Source organism: Rattus rattus, chromosome 2 (assembly GCF_011064425.1).
Source record: "Rattus rattus isolate New Zealand chromosome 2, Rrattus_CSIRO_v1, whole genome shotgun sequence".
Taxonomy (NCBI): domain Eukaryota; kingdom Metazoa; phylum Chordata; class Mammalia; order Rodentia; family Muridae; genus Rattus; species Rattus rattus.
Window position 1 is genome coordinate 19,225,941 of NC_046155.1, and position 17,950 is coordinate 19,243,890.

Genomic DNA, 17,950 nt, shown 5'->3' on the forward strand with positions numbered 1-17,950 from the left:
TTGTTTGTGTATCCAGTCTGTAATCTATATATTTATATAGGTGAGTTGAGTCCATTAATATTGAGAGATATTAAAGACCAGTGACTGTTAAGTCCTCTTATGTTTGTTTTTGTAGATGGCTTTATGTGCATGTGGTTCTCTTCTTTTCGCTTGGTTGTGAGATGCTTAGTTTCTTATCTGTTCTTTGGTGTAGGTATATCCTTATGTTGGAGTTTTCCTCCTAGGATCCTCTGTGGCTCTGGATTGGTAGATAGATACTGTTTGAATTTGGTTTTGTCCTGGAATATTTTTGTTTCTCCATCTATGTTGATTGAGAATGTTGCTGGGTATAGTAGCCGTGGCTAGCTTTTGTGTTCTCTTAGAGTCTTCATGACCTCTGACCAGGTTCTTCTGCCTTTTAGTGTCTCCGTTGAGAAGTCTGGTGTAATTCTGATAGCTCTACCTTTATGTTACTTGGCCTGCTTCTCCTTCAGTTTTTAATATTCTTTATTTGTTCTGTGCATTTAGTGTTTTGATTATTATGTGATGAGAGGGTTTTCTTTTCTGGTCTATTCATTTGGTGTTCTATAGGCTTCTTGTACCTTTATTTCCATCTCTTCCTTTAGGTTGGGGAAATTTTATTCTATGATTTTGTTGAAGACATTGTCAGATCCTTTGAGCAGGGAATCTTTGTTCTCCTCTATTCCGATTATTCTTAGATTTGATCTTTTCATTGTGTACTGAATTTCCTGGATGTTTTGGGTTAGGAGATTTTTATGTTCTGAATTTTCTTTGACAGTTGTGTCAATCTCCTCTATGATATCTACACCTGAGATTCTCTCTTCTATCTCTTGAATTCTGTTAGTAATGCTTAAATCTCTAATTCCTGACTTCCTTCCTAGGTGTTCCATTTCCATGTTTGTCTCCATTTGTGTTTTCTTTATTGTTTCTACTTCCTGTTTTAGGTCTTTAATTCCTGCTTTTCTGCATTTCTTTAAGGGATTTATGTGTTTCTACCTATTTATTTGTGTGTGTTTTTTTTTTTTTGTATTGCTTTCAGTGAGTTATTTATATCATCCTTAAAGGACTCTATTATCTTCATGAGATAGAATTTTAGATCAGTTCCGTGGTTTTCAGGTGTGTTGGTACATTCAGGGCTTGCTGTGGTAGGAGAACTGGGTTCTGATGATGCCCACATATATTGGCTTCTGTTGCCAACAATATATTGGTCTTGTGCTTGCTTCTTGCCATCTGGTTATCCCTGTTGCTGGCTGGTTTGGGTGACTCTGTTTGGAGCCGGCTTCTTTTGTCCCTGGGTTGCTTCAGGTCTCCTGGTAGGTCTGTTGCTCTGGCTACAGCAGACCTCCTGTTGGGCCTTCCAACTGTGGGATCTTCAGAGGGGCAGAGAAGCTGCTGATCTGTTGCCCTGGCTCCAGTAGATCTCTTAGGAGGCCCTTAGACTGTTGGGTCTTCAGAGGAGCAGTCAAGCTCTTGTCCTGTGTGAAGCTGTTCTCCAGGGAAGCAACTATTGTCTGTGGTTCCCATTTCCTTGTGTACAGCAGAATTTCAGTGAGGCTTTCAATCTGTTGGGTCAGTTTTCCTGCATTCCATGGAACCCCTGGGAGGTCTTCAGACTGTGGTGTTGGTTGCCCAGTTGTCCTGTATACAGAGGAACTCTTGGGATGCCTTCAAGCTGTGGTGTCTTCGGGGTAGCAGACAAGCTGGCGATCAGTTGCTCAGTTGCCCTGTGCACAGTGGATCTCCTGGGATGCTTTCAGGCTGTTGCGTCAGTTGCTCTGGAATGGCTCAGGCTGTGGAGTCAGATGCCTTGAGTGCAGCAGGTCTCGTTGGGATGCCTCAGGATGTGGTGTCTTCAGGGAGCAGAAGAAGTTTTTTTTTTTTAAATATTTAATTACAAAGTTTTAATGGGTTAAAATATGAGTGATTATATTATATAATTTAAAAAATTCTTTTCTGTCCTAAAGTTAAATAATTTCATACTTCAAGCTGCAAATGTATGTTCTCTCCTGTTTCTTTTTGGAGGCACTCAGAGCTATGAAGTTTCCTCTTAGCACTGCTTCCATTGTGTCCCATAAGTTTGGGTATGTTGTACCTTCATTTTCATTAAATTCAAAAAAGTCTTTAGTTTCTTTATTTCTCCCTTGACCAAGTTATCATTGAGTAAAGCATTGTTCAAGTTCCCTGTGTATGCAGGCCTTTTGTTGTTTTTGTTGTTGCAGCTTGACAGCACACCTAAAAGTTCTAGAAGAAAAAGAAGCAAATACACCCAAAAGGATTAGTCAGCAGGAAATATTCAAACTCAGGGCTGAAATCAAACAAGTAGAAACAAAAGGAACTATACAAAGAGTCAACAAAATCAGGAGCTGGTTCTTTGAGAAAATCAACAAGATCATTTCATTGGATGCTGAGAAAGCATTTGACAAAATTCAACATCCCTTCATGTTAAAAGTCTTGGAAAGATCAGGAATTCAAGGCCCATGTCTAAACATAGGAAAAATAATATACAGCAAACCAGTACCTAATATCAAACCAAATGAAGAGACACTTGAAGCATTCCCGCTAAAAATAAGGAACTAGACAAGGCAGACATCTCTCTCTCTCTCTCTCTCTCTCTCTCTCTCTCTCTCTCTCTCTCTCTCTCTCTCTCTCCTTATTCAATATAGTACTCCAAGTCTTAGGCAGAGCAATCAGACAACAAAATGTGGTCAGAGGGATACATATTGGAAAGGAAGAAGTCAAAATATCATCATTTGCAGATGATATCATAGTATACTTAAGTGACCTCAATAGTTACACTAGAGAACTCCTACAGCTGATAAACAACTTCAGCAAAGTGCCTGAATATAAAATTAACTCAAACAAATCAGTAGTTTTCCTCTACTCAAAGGATAAACAGGCTGAGAAAGAAATTATGACACCCTTCACAATAGTCACAAATAACATTAAATAACCTAGTTTGACTTTAACCAAGCAAGTGAAAGATATGTATATGACAAGAACTTCAAGTCTCTGAAGAAAGAAATTGAAGGTCTCAGAAGGTGGAAATATCTCCCATGCTCATGTATTGGCAGGATTAATATTTTGAAAATGTCCACCTTGCCCAGGGCCATCTACAGATTCTATGCAATTCCCATCAAAATTCCAACTCAATTCTTTAGAGCTAGAAAGAGCAATTTGCAAATTCATTTGGAATAACAAAAAACCCAGGATAGTGAAAACTATCCTCAACAATAAAAAAAGAACTTCTTGGGGAAATCACCATCTGTGACCTCAGGAGTAATACAGAGCAATTGTGATAAAAAAGTAAACTGAATGGTATTGGTACAGAGACAGGCAGGTAGACAAATAGAATAAAATTGAAGACCCAGAAATGAACCCACACACTTATGGTCACTTGTTCTTTGGCAAAGGAGCTAAAACCATCCACTGGGGAAAAGAGTAGCTTTTTCAACAAATGGTGCTAGTTCAACTGGCAGTCAGCATGTAGAAGAATGCAAATCAATCCTTTCTTACTGCCCTGTACAAAGTTCAAGTCCAAGTAGATCAAGGACCTCCACATAAAACCAGATACATTCAAACTAATAGAAGAAAAAGTGGGAAGAACCTCGAACACATGGGCACTGAGGAATATTTCCTGAACAGAATACTAATTACTTATTCTCTAAGATCAAGAATTGACAAATGGGATTTCATAAAATTGCAAATTTTCTGTAAGGCAAAGGACACTGTCATTAGGACAAAATGGCAACCAACAGATTGGGGAAAGCTATTTACCAATCTGATATATAGCTAATATCCAATATATACAAAGAACTCAAGAACTTAATCTGCAGAGACTCAAATTACCCTACTAAAATTGGGGTACAGAGCTAAACAAAGAATTTTATACTGACAAAAATCTAATGGCTGAGAAGCACCTAAAGAAATGTTCAATATCCTTAGTCATTAGGGAAATGCAAATCAAAAGAACACTGATACCTTACACCCATCAAAGTGGCTAAGAACAAAAGCTCAGGTCTAAATGCTGGTGAGAATGTGGAGAAAGATGAAGACTCCTCCAATTTTGGTGGGATTACAAGCTAGTACAACCATTCCAGAGATCAGTCTAGAGGTTCCTCAGAAAATTGGACATAGTACTACCTGGGGACCCAGCTATAGCACTCCTGGGCACATATCCAAAAGATGCTCCAACATATAACAAAGACACATGTTCCACTATGTTCATAGCAGCCTTATTTATAATAGCCAGAAGTTGGAAAGAACCCAGATGCCCTTCAACAGAGGAATAGATTCAGAAAATGTGGTACATTTACACAGGGGAGTACTACTCAGCTATTAAAAGTGATGACTTCATGAAATTCATAGACAAATGAATGGATCTAGAAAATATCATACCTAGTGAGGTAACCCATCACAAGAAACCACACATGGTATGCATTCACTGTTAAGTGGATATTAGTCACAAAGCTCCAATTACCCTAGATAAAATTTATAGAGTACATAAAGCTCAAGAAGAAGGACAACCAAAGTGCAGATGCTTCAGCTTTGAAGGGGGAACAAAAATATAGGAGGAAATATGGAGACAACATTTGGAGCAGAGATAGAAGAAAAGGCAATCCAGAGACTGCCCCACTTGGGGATCCAGTCGATATATATACAGCCATGAAACCCAGACAATATTGCTGATGTCAGAAGTTCATGCTGACAGGATTCTGATATAGCTGTCTCCTGAAAGGCTCTGCCAGAGCATGACAAATACAGAGGCGGATGTTTGCAGCCAACCATAGAACTGTGAACGGGGTCCCCAATGGAGGAGTTAAAGAAAGGTCTGAAGGAGCATCAGGGGTTTACAACCCCATAAGACCAACAATGCCAACCAACCAGAGCTCCCAGGCACTAAACCACCATCCAAAGAGTACACATCCACAGAGCCATGGCTCCAAATGTATATGATGCAGAGGATGGCCTTGTTGGGCACCAATACGAGGAGAAGCCCTTGGTCCTGCCCCATTGTAAGGGAATGTAAGGGCAGGGAGGCAGGAGGGGGTGGGTGGATTGGGGGGACACCTCGAGGATAAGGAGGTGGGGGAATGGGATAGGAGGTTTTATGGAAGAGAACTGGGAAAGGGTTTAACATTCGAAATGTAAATAAAATATCGAATAAAACAAACAAAAAAGCATTGACTTCATGTAATTTGCAAGCTAATGGATGGAACCTGAGTGAGGTAACCCAGACATAAGAGAATACATATGGTGTGTACTCACTGAAAAGTGAATATTAGGAAAAAAACTCAGAGTATCCATGATACAACTCACAGACCATATGAAATCCAAGGAAAAGGAAGACCAAAATGTGAATGCCTCAATCCTACATAGAAAGGGGAACAAAATAATCACAGGAGGTAGAGGGAGGGAGAGACCTGGAAGGGAGAAAGAAGGGGGGTGGGGAAGGAGGCAGGGACATATATTGGAAGGGACAGAAGAGAAGTACAGAGGGTAAGGTAATTGAATTGTAACAAGTAGAAGTGGGGGATGGGGAACTGGGGTTAGCCAGTAGAAAGTCCCAGACTCCAGGGGAGTCAGTGGTGATGACTTTAACCAAAATACCCAACAAGGAGAGATACAGCTTGTGGAGACCACCTCCAGTAGGTAGGCACTGCCCCCAGTTTAGGGATGGTGCTACCCACACAGCTCAAAAATTTTAACCCAGAATTGTTCCCGTCCAAAGCAAAGAAAGGGAGAAAAAAAACCTCAAGAAGTTAACCTAAAAACAAAACAACTCAATTAAAAAACGGCATATAAAACTAATCAGAGAATTCACAGCAGAGGAATCTCAAATGACTGATAAGCACCTAAAGAAATGTTCAAAGTCCTCAGTGATCAGAGAAATGCAAATCAAAATGACCCTGAGATTCTACCTTATATCAATCTGGAGGCCCCTCAGAACATTGGAACTAGATCTACCTGAAGACCCAGTAATACCATTCTTGGGAATACACCCAAAAAATGGCCCACCAGGCCACAGGGCACATGTTCTACTCTGTTCATAGAGAGGCCTCGTTTATGATAGCCTGAAGCTGGAAGTTACCCAGATGTCCCACCACAGAAGAATGGATACAGAAAAGGTGGTTCATTTGCACAGTGGAGTACTACTTAGCTATTAAAAACAAGGACATCATGAGTTTTGCAGGAAAATGGATAGAACTAGAAAATATCCTCCTGAGTGGGGTAATTCATACCCAAAAGGACATGCATGGTGTGTTCTCACTAATAAGTGGATAATAGTCAAAAACCAAAAAGTACAGAATGCACAACATACATTCCACAGAACTCAAACATTTCAACAAGCTGAAGGGCCCAAGTGAGGATGCCGGAATCTCACTTGGGAGGGAGAAGAAAGCAACCACAAGGAAGGTTGGGAGGGAGGGACCTTGGTGGGAAAGGGGACGGGGTGGGGGGGGGTGGAACATGATTTGGTATTGGGTGGGGGAAAGGACTGAAGCCCTGAGGGTCAGCAGAAAGGAGGGTAACAGGCAACCTAGGGAAGTAGGAGGTTGGGGGGCCCTCCAGAATGTACCAGAAAACTGGGAGGCAAGAGAGTCTCAGGACTCAAAGGGAGGGGCCTTAGATGAAATGCCCTCCAATGGGAAGACAGAACTTGTAGTGCCCATTTCCAACAGAAAGACAGGGCATCGAGTGAGAGATGGGGTTGCCATCCCACAGTCAAAAACTCTTGACCCACAATTGTTCCTGCCACAAAGAACTGCAGGGATGGAAATGAAGAGGAGTCTGAGGAAAAGGAGGTCCAGCAACAGGCCCAAAGTGGGATCCAGGCCATGGGGAGGCCCCAAGGACTGACACTATATTATTGAGGCTATGGAGTGCGCACCAAAAGGGACCTATCATGACTGCACCCTGAAAGACCCAACAAGCAGCTGAAAGAGTGCACCCAACCAATGGACAGAAGCTGCTGACCCCTCTGGTTGATTTAGGGAAAAGCTGGATAAAGCTAAGGAGGAGGGCAACCCTGTAGGAGGACCAGCAGCCTCAATTAACCTGGACCTCCATGATCTCTCAGACAGTGGACCACCAACCAGGCAGCATACATCAGCTGATAGGAGACACCCAACACATATACAGCAGAGGACTATTGGGTCTGTGTTCAGTCAGAGAAGACGCACCTAACCCTCAGGAGACTGGAGGCCCCAGGGTGTTTATAGGTCTGGTGGGGTGGGAGGTGGGAGTGTTGGAGATCTTCCTGAAGACAGGGGACAAGGAGGAGGTATGGGATGCAGACCAGTCCGAGGATGGACAGGGAGGGGAATAAAACCTGGAGTGTAAAAAATAAAAGATTAGTAAGTTAAATTTAAAAACAAAAACTTCTAATTTTACAATTAATGAAAAGAATGGAAGTTATATATAATATATATATATGATATAATATAATATATATATCAGTATAAAATGTGAGTTTAGCATAATACTGAAGGTTTACCATAATGCTATGGCTTATGTCTGAATCTATTTCTTTCTCCAGGGGAAATGTATATATAGTGGTTTGTGACTGCGTGTGTAGGATTGTTTGTCTTTTGCATATTTTCTAAACTTTGAATTTGTGCAGACATCTATATATACCCATAGGTACTTTAACCTATCTTAACATGTTTCATGTGTCATTCCCTGTTTATTTATCAAATGGCGTTTGAGGCAATCCTATTTCATGACTGGTGAGTTCGCTTTGGGGCTAGATGTGCTAAGCTTATTTTTCGTTGGCTATTTTGATCTTTACCTTGGGTTACTTCGAATTTTTGTTTTCTTGTTTTGATCTTTACATTGAGCTAATTGTTGCTAGGTGGAATCAATATTGCTCTTATTTTTCGACAATGTGCTGGCCTCTGTGTTCATGAAACGATGCTAGTAGTGAGGCTGGCAAGCATGATTCTTTCAATTTCAAGTGTCTCTAAGAACATTTCACCCAGGGAAATATTTTGAAACCGTGTGAAGCAGAAGCTATGCCTGCAAGCATTTCTCCTGACTATCACTTTTCTAGTCTGAGGGCTGGATATGTTTTTATCATTCAGTGTCCTAATGCCTTAAAACATTTTTTTTTACCCTCAGCAGCAAAAACACATTTTAGAAATGCCTGTTAGTAGAGGAAACATTTCAACCCAAAACACATTTAAACTGTTAAGCTCCCTTTCTGAACCAAATGTTTTGCTTTGCAAATGGCTTTTAGATTTGCCTTAATTCAACTCAATTTTTTTCTTAAACACAACTGTGAAGGTTTTATAGATTAAGAACCCCCCACTTTATGAAATATAGTCACAATTTAGACTCCGTTTGACAGGTACTTATGAGACATCTTTTTTGTGTTGTCGTTAGTGTTGGGTGCTGGCTCAATGATAAAAACTGTCCATACCTTTAAGGATCATACTGTGTAATGAGAAAGACAGAAATAAAATCTAATACATCTAACACCATGTAGCAAGAGACAGTCGTTTAAGTAACCAACTTGTCAATAAATGAATTCTTTTACATAGAAATTCAACAGGCCAGGCAATATCACACTGTATATGATAAAAATGAAAAAATACACAGGGTGTGGAACATTCCTAATTGTACAAAAGATATCAGGGCAAACTTTCTGAAAATAATATAAGGACTGGTACAGGACAATAGATATTACATAAATGAAAAATCCACTGTAAGCACGTATACAAAGTCTGGAAAAAGCCTGTGTTCTGGAGAAACGTGGACATACCTTGGTAGTGGATAGAGGGCTGGAACAGAGCAACAAAGGTCAGGTCCTGGAAGACACTATTGTTACTGTGCTGCTGAGGTAAAAGTCTGACATTACCCTTCCGAAAAGCCCAGAGGTCAGTACAAAATGGTGGATTCCCATTGTCAGCAGGGCTTCTCCTTTGCTAAACTTGCTTAGATAGCTCAAAACCCCTAAACCCTCTACCTGCAGAATGTCACCTAACCTTGGTTAGATAACAGGTTCAGTTTACTTTCTCCTGATAAGAACCAGTTCAGCAAGCACCTGAGATCTCTGGACGCCTCCCTATGCTAATGAGGTATCTCAGTACCTCAGCTTTCAGCCTTTGTCCTCCTTGGATATTCATGCCTGCTTCCCTAAAACTATATATAACCCTTGATTCACAGGGGCCAATGAACCCAGAGAAGGAAGAGCCACAGTCTACACTAGAAATGCAGAAGATCAAGAACTTATGCTGGATCTTAATATTCATCTGAAGTTCAGCTGCTTACTAATTCAGTGATAATAAATGTCTGCTTTTTACTACCTTAATAACCCTTAAAAAAGAATATCAGATAATCTTCAATGAACTGGAAAGAGAACATTCAGCAAATTATACAAGTAATATATTGCTACTTAGCTGTAATATAACTTACTGGCATTGAAAAAGAAAGTTCAGATGGAAGACTTAGTCTCACCACGTACTGGTTTCTCCTACAACATGTTGCTTTGGGATGGTCTTTAATAGTGTGAGGGTTTTAGCTCACACCTTTGAGTTAGATTTACCAGTAGTGATTTACTAAATAGTATATGGAATAGGTTGATGACTCTCAGTTTGCACTATGCTTCACGTGACACAAAAGCAAGTCAAAATAGGATAGTACAGTGAACCAACAAGGTGGGAATAAATACCTCCTATTTGGTCATATTTTCATGATAGAAATAAGAGCATATTAAAAAAAAGCTATTTAAAGCACTGGGCCTACTTTTTGACGGGGTTAGTTAAGAACTCTTAGTTTCCTCTAGCTATAAGCTGATGAGAACAAAGGCTATTCACTTCCTAATGAATTTATCCTTTTCTGGTCAATGAATGACCTGTGAAACCAGCAACTGAATGCCAGGATGAACCTTTGAGTGGTATCATTCATGCACTGTGAAGACTTTCAGCCTTTCAGAGAGTTCCTTGATAGATGTAGTCATTCGTTTGAAGACCTTGAGAAGAAACATTTTATACAGCAAAGAAGGAAGTGCCAGACCCTCAACAGAACAATCTTGGCCTGGATAAAGAACAGTAAAATGTCACTGGACTCGCCAGAGATTTCGTATGACTCACAGAGCAAAGGCTAGAATTATGTAGGAGCTCACCTATTGGTTGCCCTGTATCAGAATTTATGAACTTATTAACCCAATGGATACTGGATATTAACCCAATATATACTGCATTTGGTATCAGTTATAGACAATGAGAACTCAGGTACACTACTAGGGAAATATTTCTGACTCTCTGAACGTTATGAGTACTTGGAAGGTTATACAGACTTTCAGATACCTGGCATTGACACCCTTATATTCTGAAAAGAGCAAAGAGAAAATGTTTGTAAAAAATTCTAGAAAGTCCTGCAAATGTAAAACTTCAATTTTCCAAAGGGCAAGTACAAGGCCAAACACATAAATGGAGCAATTTCTAGTACACCTTATTGGAGCCTCTAGGACTTGGGTTTCTCTTTCATGCTCATTATCTGACCATTGTTGCTTCATGTTTTGTTTGTATTCTGTGATACTAATGATAGTAGTCCCATCTTCCTTAAGGTATACAGACTTATTCTTTGTTTCCATAGTAAAGCAGAATATCTTTTATTTATTTATTTATTTATTTATTTATTTATTTATTTATTTATTTTTTAGGTTTTCAAAAAACATATAGTCAGGGTAAATATGGCAAGAACCTTATTCATGGAGTCATTTCTTTTAAAAGTCTTATTTCTTATGTATATATAAGATCACCAGAAGATTACAGATGGTTGTGAACCACCATGTGGTTGCTTGGAATTGAACTCAGACCTCTGGAAAAGCAGTCAGTGCTTTTAAGGACTGAGCCATCTCTCTAGCCCAGTCTTTTATGTTTAACATTTACATTATATTGCACACTATACATAATCTAGAGATGAATAAAAGTGCATGCATGAGTGTCAGGAGATTATATTCACCAAAGCTAATGATGATTTCCAGGACCAAAGAGATAGCTTAATAACAAAAAACCATAAACCGCTCTTGCAGTTCATAGCACCTTCTTAGATTTCCAGGAAATCCAGCATGAGGGAATCTTATATTCTCCCTGGCCTTTCTGGGTGCACTTGCACTCGCTTGCATATGCAAACTCACCCACCCATGCACATACACATATATTGAAACAAAAATAATCTCTTTAAAAGGAAACCTTAAAAATACTGATTATGTACTTTAATCTATAAAGAGACCAATGTCTGGGTGCATCTGTGAGAGATTTTCTAAGTTTGGCTGATTGTGGCAGGGAGAGATACAAAGTATGGGCAATCCCATCCTATGGTCTGGGCTTGCAAAATGAATAAAGTATTGAAAATAAGCTGAGCACAGCGATTACCCCCTGCTTCCTGATTTTGTATGCAATGTGACCAGCCACTCCAGCCCTGGTCACCACACCTTTCCTGCAAAGGTAAAACATACCTCATGGAAATGGAGGCCAAACAGACTTTTCCTTCATTAAATTGTTTTTGGCAAATAGTTTATATGCAGAATACAATATAGAATATTGGTATCAAGCAGTACCGTTATAGCTGTGATGTATGTAACTATATGATTCTTAAACTTTCGGAACTGGTTCATGGGAGGGATATTGAAACTTTAGAGCTTTTGAGGAGAAATGCCCTTGGATGCTGTAAACAAACTATACTGTGTCTTTCTTGTGGGAGAGTGGAAGACAATAACGAGAGAAATGTGAATATTCAAGGCGTATCTAATGCGATTCCAGAAGGAAATAACGATTCTATGAGGAACTCGGGAAAGAATCATTCATGTGCTATTTTGACCAAAAGAAAAAAATTGGTTTTATTCTGCTGATGACTGAGAATTCAGGGAAAGTTGGATTGAAATAAAATGTACTGCTAGACAATGGAAATATGAATACAGACAAGGGCTCAGTTTGATGCTGACAAAACTTAGCCACAATTGTGAAGGCGATTAGCACCACTGAAGAGAAACCTACTGAATCATGACAGTGGGAAAGATGCACTATAGGCAAGACTTCGTGCACAAGAGGCTCCAAATTGAGAAGAACAAAATACGTTTGAAGGAAGAAAGCTTAAACTTAAGGACTTCCTCCCAAATGAGAGCAAGTGCCTAGAGCAGTATTTCCTTGGGGTCATCACACAGAAGCTGAATATGTACAGCCAGGTTATAGCTTAAGATGGCAGTAGAGCTTGGAAACATTAAATGCATGGTACTCATTTTGCAGACATGGAAAGTGCAAGACAGATGGAGTCATAGAGTCCTATTTTATAGATTCAGAGAACAGTAAGAACTGGATATGCTACAGGCTTGGAGTCTCTTCAAGGAGGCTCCAAGAGGTCATCGTGTGAATCTACACTGTACATAGGTTGCAGTGGGATGGCTCCACAGGCTACTGGAGTGGCAGGGCCATGGGACATATGCTGAGGGAAGCCATCAGTAGTGGAACCAGCTTAGGATATAGGCCATGTATGTTATGGGCTGCAGATCAGGAGAGATAGGAATAAGACTCTCATATTTCATTCAAGGCCAAGATTATTTTGGTCTTAATATTCCTTCCTATGTAAAGTTCTTCCACTTTGGAATTGGAGTATATACTCTTCATCATGTTATACTGAAAATACTATAGTTTATTTTATTTATTTATTTATTTTTATTTTACAAAGTTTACAGTTAAAATATTGCCTTGAGTCTCAGAAGAGGTTTTGGGCTTTCGAATTATGTTGGGATTCTTAAAGAATAAGAATATAGGGACTTTTAAATTTAGGCAGAATGCATTTTGCTTCAAGAAGTAGCCATGAGCCAATGAATATCAAGAGCAGAATGTTGTGATTTTAATTGAGTGCTCCTTCATAGCCTCTTGTCTTTGAACACCCAGTCCCCAGGTTATGGAACTCTTTGCAATGTTTTTGTGGCTTTTAGGGGGAAGAGCCTCCTTGGAGGAAGTAAGTCAGTGAGGGATTGCCTTGAGGGTTTATCAACTAGACACATTTCCTGCTCATTCTCTGCTTTCTGAGTGGATTCAGTGTGACCAACCAACCTTTTGTTCCTGTCACCATGCCTTTCATGCCTGCCTCCATGTTTTTGCTGCTGTGATACGCTCTAACTCTATGAAACTGTAAATTGAAATAAATCCTTTCTTAAGTTTCTTTTGTCAAGAGTATTTTACCAAAGCAACTGGAAAGGACACTAAGTACCAAAGCCAAGTTGAATCAAGCAAAGGGAAAAGTCTCATTAGTAGGAGGCTACTGTGGTGCTTTTGCTTACCACGCCCTCACCCCCTTCCCAGGTGTGTTTGCAGCCTTGACAATGGGACTAGCATTTCCACTCAGGGGCTCTGCTCCCTGAGTTGGCAGAGTGTCGTATGTTTATTTTGTTCAGGGCACTGTCTGGAAGATTGTGTGATGGTACTGGTTTCTATTTCTACCTAATTCACAGCTTGGGTTTTGTTTGTTAGTCCTATCGAGAAGTTCTGTAAAGTGGACCAACAATTGTAAACATTTCAGGCAAAAGATGATGACTGAAACATGAAAGAAAACATCTGATGTCTGGAAACAGACAAGTGGAGGGATTACTTTAGAACATTTAGTCTAAATATGTGTGAATTAATGAAGATGTGCATATGCCTCGAGCAAGGCATATGCTCATAAAAGAGCAGAGAAGCCCTAGAGCTTTCACCTCAGGCTAATTCTTAAGCTCAGTATAAGGCTAAGAAGTGAAGGAATACTGTGGCACACAGCCATATGTAAAGACTGAAATAGAATGTTGCTATTTAACTTCTACTGCTCTTGACTTTTCAAGCTAATCTGAGTCAAGAACACAAGTGAATCTAATATAAGCAGAGATTTCAGTAAATGCACACGAAAGAAGATAGGTTTGTAAAAGTAGCTTGAAAGGTCACTACCCTCCAACATGGACAGAAAGCTAGCTAGAAATGCAGGCACCAGGAAAGAAGGAATAAATGAAAGAAAGAAGAAAAAGAAGGAAAGAAAGGTCAAAGAAAATGAAAAAAAATCTGATTTCAAGAGGGGCTACGTTGCAGCATTTCAAAGCCCAATAAGAAAAAGTCACAAGCCATCTAAAGCAAGACGAAAGGGTGGCCTGTTCAAAGGAAGAAAGTATATTGAAAGACACTAACTTTTAAGATGTCTAGATACAAGACTTACTAGTAAAGACTTTGAAAAGTGTCTGTGTTATGTTCAGCAAGTTAAAGAAAAATCATAGACAAAGAAGCAAAGTAAGACCAGGAATATGATTTATGAACAAAATGAAAATATTAAAGAGATACAAATTAGGAAGAGGAGTGATGAGATTCTGGAGTTTAAAGATACAGCAATTGAACACGAGAGGAGAAAACTAGCATATTAGAGAAGGCAAAGAAAGAATTAGTGGACTTGATAATAATATGATTCTCTCAGACAAATATCAGAAAGAATTAAAGGTAAACAAAACAAGAAGATCATAAGGGGCATACTTAAGCCACTGAACTTACAAGTTAAAAGCATCCAGAAGGATAATATAGAGAAAACAACGTTAAAAATATGGGCTGGAGAGATGGCTCAGTCGTTCAAGGCTAGGCTCACAACCAAAAATATGAGAATATGTACAGAAGTAATGGTTAACAGCATCTGGTATATATGACTTATATATTCAATAAATTCAATAAACTCCAACTAGGATTGAGCCAAAGAAATACATACTAGGCCATATTATAGGACACATTAAAATATAAAATTTTGTGCACATACAGATGAATAGTTTCAACCACAAAATATTTGTTCTTTTAAAATTATTTATTTTGTTCTTTGATTTCACATGTCTAAATGTTGCATAGTGACCACTCTCATCCTATATTCTCCTCTCTATTGTCCCTACTTAACTTATCACTAAAAATATCTGCCTGTCCCTGTTTTTCTCTCTGTGTATCTCTCTTTGTTCTCTTTCTCCAACTCACTGGGTTTAAACGGGACATCTGTGTGACTATGGATTTGTATCTATGCTTTAGAACCACATGGGCTTAGCAATAGTTACATAATTGAAGGAAATGATACTCTTTCTCTCAGAACTTACTCATAGGCAATAGGTCAGCAATAGCGGGCAGGGCTCTCTGAGCCCCTTCCCCTCCCACAACAGATAGTTTACGCAGTTTATCTCTTGTCAACTTGGTACAGTGCTTGTGAGTTCACAGTTACAATGATTGTTTCTAGTCTTGATGTCATTTTGCATCCTTTCCTTTCTCTATCTTTAAAGTAAATTAGAGTTCTCACTTTTTTTTATTTAATTTTTCTAAATTATTCATTTTGCATCCCTCTCACTGTCCCCTTCCCGGTCTCTCTCTCTCTCTCTCTCTCTCTCTCTCTCTCTCTCTCTCTCTCTCTCTCTCTCTCTCTCCTCTCTCCCCCTCCTCTCTCCCCCCTCTCCTCTCTCTCTCCCTCTCTCTCAATCTTTTCCCCCCTTCTTCTGTGAACAGGTAGAGGGCCCCTGAGTATCCCCCTTCCACTCTGCATTCACGTCTCGGCAAGGCTAGGCGCTTCCTCTCCCACTGAGGCCAGACAAGGCATCCTAGCTAGAACATATGCCACATACAGGCAACAACTTTTGGTTAGCCTCCGTTCCAGTTTTTCAGGACCCACATGAAGACCATATCTACTACATATGTGTGGGGAAGCCTAGGTCCAGCCCATGTATGTTCTTTGGTTGGTGGTTCAGACTCTGAGATCCCCAAGGGTCCATGTTAGTTGTCTCTGTTGGTCTTCCTGTGGAGTTCCTATCCCCTTCGGGGCCTACCATCCTTCCTCCTATTCTTCCATAAGAGTTCCCAAGCTCCATTCAGTGTTTGGATGTGGGAGTCTATATCTGTTTGAGTCATCTGCTGGTCGGACAATATGATCCAGTTTGCAAGCATAACGGATTGTCAAGAGTGTTAGGGATTGGTGGTTGCCAATAGGATAGATCTCAAGTTGGGCTGGCTATTGGTTAGTTGTTCTCTCAGTTTCCGCTCCATCCCCCATGCCTGTATTTCTTGTAGACAGGATAAATGTGGGGCTGCAAGTTTTGCTGGTGGGTTGGTGCCTCTGTCACTCCACTGGGGTTCCTGCCTGCCTACAGGAGGTGGTCTCTTCAGGTTCCATATCCACAATATTGTGAATCACAGCTAAGGTCATCCCCATTGACTCTTGGGGACCTCCCTTATCCCAAGTCTCTGTCTTTTCCTGGAGATGTCCCCTCCTTCCCAGTTCCTTCCCTCATCTGTCTCTTATGATTATTTTATTCCACCTTATAAGGGAGATTCAAGCTTCCTTGCTCGGGCCTTCCTCCTTGATTAGCTTCTTTGGGTCTCTGGAGTGTAGCATGATACCTGTATTTTATACCTAATATCCACTTATAGGTGAGTACATACCATACATGTCTTTGGGGACTGGGTTACCTGACTTGTGATGACATTCTGAAGTTCCATCCATTTGCCTGCAAAATTCATGATGTCTTTGTTTATTTTTTTTTTTTTTTTTTTATTAACTTGAATATTTCTTATATACATTTTAGTGTTATTCCTTTCCGGTTTCGGGCAAACATCCTTCCCTCCCCCCTTCCTTATGGGTGTTTCCTCCCCACCCCTCCCCCATTGCCGCCCCTCCCCGACAGTCTAGTTCACTGGGGGTTCAGTCTTAGCAGGACCCAGGGCTTCCCCTTCCACTGGTGCTCTTACTAGGATATTCATTGCTACCTATGATGTCAGAGTCCAGGGTCAGTCCATGTATAGTCTTTAGGTAGTGGCTTAGTCCCTGGAAGCTCTGGTGGCTTGGCATTGTTGTACATATAGGGTCTCGAGCCCCTTCAAGCTCTTCCAGTTCTTTCTCTGATTCCTTCAACGGGAGTCCGATTCTCAGTTCAGTGGTTTGCTGCTAGCATTCGCCTCAGTATTTGCTGTATTCTGGCTGTGTCTCTCAGGAGCGATCTACACTTCTGCACTTCTTTGCTTCATCCATCTTGTCTAATTGGGTGGCTGTATATGTATGGGCCACATGTGGGGCAGGCTCTGAATGGATGTTCCTTCAGTCTCTGTTTTAATCTTTGCCTCTCTCTTCCCTGCCAAGGGTATTCTTGTTCCCCTTTTAAAGAAGGAGTGAAGCATTCACATTTTGATCATCCGTCTTGAGTTTCATTTGTTCTAGGCATCTAGGGTAATTCAGGCATTTGGGCTAATAGCCACTTATCAATGAGTGCATACCATGTATGTCTTTCTGTGATTGAGTTAGCTCACTCAGAATGATATTTTCCAGTTCCAACCATTTGCCTACAAATTTCATAAACTCGTTGTTTTTGATAGCTGAGTAATATTCCATTGTGTAGATATACCACATTTTCTGTATCCATTCCTCTGTTGAAGGGCATCTGGGTTTTTTCCAGCTTCTGGCTATTATAAATAAGGCTGCGATGAACATAGTGGAGCACGTGTCTTTTTTATATGTTGGGGCATCTTTTGGGTATATGCCCAAGAGAGGGATAGCTGGATCCTCAGGCAGTTTAATGTCCAATTTTCTGAGGAACCTCCAGACTGATTTCCAGAATGGTTGTACCAGTCTGCAATCCCACCAACAATGGAGGAGTGTTCCTCTTTCTCCACATCCTCGCCAGCATTTGCTGTCACCTGAGTTTTTGATCTTAGCCATTCTCACTGGTGTGAGGTGAAATCTCAGGGTTGTTTTGATTTGCATTTCCCTGATGACTAAAGATGTTGAACATTTCTTTAGGTGTTTCTCAGCCATTCGGCATTCCTCAGCTGTGAATTCTTTGTTTAGCTCTGAACCCCATTTTTTAATAGGGTTATTTGTCTCCCTGCTGTCTAACTTCTTCAGTTCTTTGTATATTTTGGATATAAACCCTCTATCTGTTGTAGGATTGGTAAAGATCTTTTCCCAATCTGTTGGT